Below are 6020 nucleotides of genomic sequence, written 5' to 3'. Positions count from 1 at the left end.
TGGGTATCATCATCTGAGGGTAAGGGAGCAGGATGTTCCTAAGACAGCATTTCTCACGCGATATGGTTCTTATGAGTTTCGAGTTATGCCGTTTGGGACGACTAATGCACCTGCAGTATTCATGGACTTAATGAATAGAGTCTTCCGGGCTTATTTGGATCAGTTTGTTATTGTCTTTATTGATGACATCTTGCTCTATTCTCGGTCGGAGGACTATCATGCTAGACATCTTCGCATAATCTTGCACACGCTCCGTGAGCACCAGTTATATGCCAAGTTCGAGAAGTGTGAATTTTGGCAGCGGGAGGTGAAATTTCTGGGTCACGTAGTGTCAAAAAAGGGGATAGTAGTGGATCCGGTCAAGGTTTCAGTAGTGGTTGAGTGGGGACAGCCTACATCACCTACTGAGATTCGGAGTTTTCTCGGTCTGGCAGGATATTACAGGAGATTCATCCAGGGGTTCTCCAAGATAGCAGGACCACTCACTCATCTGACCAAGAAGGGTGTACAGTTCGTGTGGGATGAACACTGTCAGCGCGCTTTTGATGAGCTGAAAAGGAAGCTGACTTCTGCACCGGTTCTGGCTACTCCGCAGAGCGGGATAGAGTATCTTGTTTACACGGATGCTTCATTGCAGGGTCTTGGATGTGTATTGATGCAGGAGGAGTGACCGATTTCTTATGGATCTCGGAAACTTAAGCCTCATGAGCTTGATTATCCAACACATGATTTGGAGTTGGTAGCAGTGGTCTTTGCCTTGCGTATTTGGAGGCATTATCTGTTGGGTGAGTCCTTCAGATTATTCAGTGATCACAAGAGTCTGCAGTACTTGTTCACTCAGTGGGAGCTAAATATGAGACAGCGCAGGTGGTTGGAGTTTGTAAAAGACTATCATTTTTCTATACAGTACCATCCAGGGAAAGCGAATGTAGTGGCGGATGCACTCAGTCGCCGACCTGTTGGTAGTCTTTCTGCTCTATTCACTACTGAGTGGAATGCTTTAAAGAGTGTGGATGAGTTATCGGATGCTTTTATGGCTTGCATGGTGGTTACACCTTCCATCATTCGCAAGGTTTTACAAACACAACTCACCGATCAGCAGTGTGTCGACAAAATCGCAGAGATAGCTTCTGGAGAGGTTCCATTCTACTATGTTGGGGCTAATAGAGGTTTAAGGTACAAGGGACGGTTAGTGGTACCTTCTGCTGATAATTTGAGGAAGGATGTGATGACTGAGACTCATCACTCTGAGTTCTCTGTTCATCTAGGAGGCGATAAGATGTATCAAGATATGAAGCGGCAGTTTTGGTGGGCAGGTATGAAGAGGGACATTGCTCTTTTTGTTTCTCAATGTAGTACTTGTCAGATGGTTAAGATTGATCATCAGAGGCCGCCAGAAGCTCTACAGCCACTACCAATTTCAGAGTGGAAATGGGAGAGCATATCTATGGATTTTGTGGAAGGGTTGCCAAGTTCTTTCAAGGGGCATAATTCCATATGGGTCATTGTGGATAGGTTGACCAAGTCAGCTCATTTCTTGCCCATTTGCACTGACTACACTTCGGAGCAGTTGGCGAGGCTTTATATTTCAGAGATTGTGAAGCTACATGGCATTCCATTGTTTATTATATCGGACAGGGATTCGAGCTTTGTATCTGGATTTTGGAAGAGCTTTCAGCAGGCTTTAGGTACGGAGTTACACCTTAGTACTGCTTATCATCCTCAGACTGACGGACAGACTGAGAGGGTGAATCAGATTATGGAAGATATGCTTCGGTCGTGTGTTCTGGATTTCAAGGGCCACTGGGAGGAATATTTGCCACTTGTGGAGTTTGCTTATAACAATAGTTTCCAGAAGACTATTGGTATGGCACCATTTGAGGCATTGTACGGTCGACCGTGTCGGTCACCTGTTTGTTGGATGGAGGTTGGAGAGAATCGATTCTTAGGTCCTGAGTTCATCAAGGATACCTCTGAAAAGATTACTCTTATTCGAGATCGCATGCGTACTGCCCAAAGTAGGCAGAAGAGCTATGCTGATCGTCGTACTCGGGCTTTGGAGTTTCAGGTTGGGGATCAGGTTCTACTCAAAGTGTCTCCTATGAAGGGTGTTATGCGCTTTGGGAAGAAAGGGAAGTTGTCACCGCGATTTGTTGGTCCATTCATGATTACGGATTGCATTGGAGCTGTTGCTTATCGGTTGGCACTTCCGGATACTTTGGATCGCGTCCACAACGTGTTTCATGTTTCCATGTTGCGGAAATTTCTTCGACATAAGGATCGGTATCAGCATATCGATGTTGGGGAGATTGCGTTGCAGCCGGATGCAACTTATTTAGAGCCACCGTGTCGTATTGTCGACCTACGAGATCAGATTCTTCGTAATAAGGTTATTCCTTTGGTTCGTGTTCAGTGGAGTCATCACAATGAGTCTGAGTCCACTTGGGAACGAGAGGATGTCATTCGCTCACGGTTTCCAGAAATATTGGAAGAAGGTAAGAGTGAATTCCGAGGACGGAATTCCTTTTGTTAGAGGGGAAGAATGTAATACCCCTAATTTTAACCTAATTTTAAAAAGGATATTCCTGGTATTTAATGGTATTTAATTTATTATTTAAGTGCATTTTATTTGATTATGTGTCATTATTTTTTTAAATTAGGTGCTTAATTATTTTCTTTTGTGGTGATTTAATTTATTTAAATGATATTTATTTTTAGTTATTTGATTAGAATTACTTGTTAGTGTTTTAATTATTTAATTGGCATTAATGGTTTAAGTGTAATTGGTTTAGTTATTTAATTGGAATTACTTGTTAGTGTTTTAATTATTTAATTGGCATTAATGGTTTAAGTGTAATTGGTTTAATTATTCTATGTGTGTCTTATTTTATGTGTGTCTTATTTGGTTTAATTGGGTTTACTAATTATTATTTTGTTCAATTAGATTATTTGTTAAGTATTTAATGGTGAATAGGGTAATTAGGTAAATATATCTAACTAGAGTTTTAATTCCAGTATAAATTAGGGTTTTATATTATAGCCGTCGTAAGTTTCTACGTTAATTGGATGGGCCGGTTAGGATTATGAGTTGGACTTAAATGAACCTAGGGTTTAGGAAAACTTTATAAGTATAAGGTAGACATCTGTGTAGGGTTTTTTTAAACAAAGCACACGTTTTGTGGAAGTGGAGAAGGAAAAACGCAGTTTTTCACATTCTGCCAAGGTTTGATCAAAGTTCCGATCCCGCTTCGTCCGGGGTCTGATCGAGTTGAATTTTGGAAGAGAGGTTCACGACTCAGTGACGCACAATCTGAACGATGGAGATCAGAATTTGACCTCGAGAACAGTGATTCGTACTCGTGAACAGTAACTGGGTCGCACAGGTTTTTTCCATTCTACCCAGATTTCATCAAACATCCGATCCCGCTTCGTCCGTGGTCCGATCGAGCTGAAATTTGGAGGATAGGTTCATGACTTAGTTTTGCACAATCTGAACGGTGGAGATCAGATTTTGAGTTCAGGAATAGTGTTTCGTACCCGTGAACAGTAACCGGGTTTTGGAACTCGCCGGGATTTTTTAAGAAGACGACGTTAAAACTTTGAACAAAAGTTTCTGAGGCAAGATTCTATCCTTACTCTTTCCCTTAGGCTTCATACTCTTTGCACTCTTAAATGATTCCAGGATTAATGAAGATTAAACCAAACTAAAATGATATCTGTTTTGCTATGAAACTGGTAGTTACAGTAGTGTTGTATGCTTGTTCAACCTAGACTAAGCATGTTTGTGGATGCATTGTGGTTCTGTGGTTCACGTTTTTCCTTACCACTGCTAGTATAAATTATTGGAAGGATGGGTCTAGATGATAGCTATCTTAACTTCTGTAATAGCAACTGTTGGAACTTAAATACTAGGATTATTTGAGTTTAACACTAAATCAGTTTTGTGGAACACTATAATTTGAGCATGTCTACATACATACTGTGAATATTGTTTTGATGCTTGCATTATCACAGTTAGTATCAACTGTGGAGGTTAGGATTTTGTGATACATACCCTACATATATGTATGTCATTTGTAAGGTGTTAAATGGAAGTTTTAATTAATTCTGTCTTTATATCAGACTAAAGGGAACAACTTAAATTGGGCATGTATATGTTGTTGTTGTGACCCTATTTATCAATGCTTATTTTATCACTGCTAACATTGAATGTTAGATGTTGGAATTTAGTTGATATATACTTAATTTATTGGTATTATTGATTACTGGAGGATTGGAAAATAGGCACCGGTTTGGGACGGTGGCATACTAAGGATGGGTTTGGTTTTTAAAACAATACCATTACCCACCTACTTGGAATAAGGATGGGATTAACTAAAAGTTAAGTCCCGTGGATTTGTATTGTCATGGCAACTACTTGTTGAGCGGCAATACCAGGGATTTTGGATGGATTTTATATATGTACTGTTATGGTGCCTCGGTATGAGCTTGTGCCTCAGGACCGATGGCTAGGGAGCGTATATGCATCGGGATGTGTAGCTGGCTACGATGGTTGGAGGTGTACCCTGTTTAGGTATAGGTACATATGCCCACTTCGTGTGCATTTTAGTATGTTACCTCTATTCAGGTTGAGACCGGCCTGTAGTCCAATGAGAGTCTTTTAGTGTGACTATATATATATTTACGGACTATTAGCTATTGTTGAATTGTTTAGGATGTACATGCGTATCGGGCCTCTATTTGGATTGTAGTAGTATAGAACTTGCGCGTGGGCCTAACCCACTTCTATTTTTCAGGTACACGACAGTTCCAGGCTTAGACGTGTTCGTGCTGAGCAGAGGTCTCTATTCACTCTTCCGACGATGTAGGGCTCTCTCTATAGTTTTAGTTCTGGACGTTTAATAGGGGTCCACTAGAGGTGGATTCCCAAGTTGTAAACTGATGGAGTTTTGGAGTTTGGGTTTGATGGATTTTAATAATTATAATATTTTGCGGATTCTAATTTTAGTTCCTTCTAGCTTTAATTTCATTTCTTAATTTATTTTGTATTCCGTGTTCATTATAAAATATTAATTGTTTGATATTCCCTCGGGTTTGGGCCTGGGCCTGATCAACCCGTGTCTCGGATCCGAGGGGTATCACAGGCTATAATTAGGGCGGGGATCCAGAGTTTCCTCCCCATATAAATGACCTCATTGCTCAGGCTATAGAAGCATGTATAACAGCTGCACTCTAAAATCAGCCACAGGTTTAGCAGGCACTATCCCAGCACTACTGGTTCAGACTGATCCTTGAAAAAAGGCTAGGAGTTCTTTTACAAAGGAGAGCCCACCTGAGTTCTCAGGCTCCACTGATACAAAAGCAGCTCACCAATGGAAGAAGGATATCGAGTGAGATCTTCGCATGGTTAAGTGCACAGAGGTTCAGAAGCAGATGTTTGCTACCTTCAAGCTTGTCAAGGATGCACTTCAGTGGTGGGAGTCAGTTACCACCGCAGAGGAGAAGACTTCATTGACCTATGAGCAGTTCGGTATTCCCATCGATGAGAAGTACTTTCCATATGCAGTCAGGACAGTTATGAAGATAGAGTTCCTTAATCTAGAGCAGGGGAACATGACAGTGGCTGAGTATAAGCAGTAGTTCACACGCTTATCTCTTTTTGCTCCAGAGGAGGTGGATACCGAGGAGAAGAAATGTAATAGTTTCGTTAATGGACTTATGTGGTCTATTAAGCAATCTATTATAGGTAGTCCATCCTACACTACATATGCTCAGGTGGTAGATGCCGCTCTACAACAGTATCAGTTGACCGTGAACTTCAGACAGGCTAGGGGTAAGAAGTGGGGTGACAAAGACTCTGCTAATCAGTCAGCAGGGAAAGGGAATAACAATGGACACTGACACAATGATAGGGGCAAATTCCAGGGACAGTAGTCTTGGAAGAAGCACAAAGGTGGTTCAGATGCTCACAGGAATGGGCCACCTATTCAAAGGCAGCAAGATGGGGGACCACAGGCAGG

Source organism: Cornus florida, unplaced genomic scaffold (genome assembly GCF_030987335.1).
Source record: "Cornus florida cultivar Cherokee Brave unplaced genomic scaffold, ASM3098733v1 CherokeeBrave_3.0.0_Hap2_Chr06, whole genome shotgun sequence".
Classification (NCBI taxonomy): Eukaryota; Viridiplantae; Streptophyta; class Magnoliopsida; order Cornales; family Cornaceae; genus Cornus; species Cornus florida.
This window is presented reverse-complemented; position numbering follows the sequence as displayed.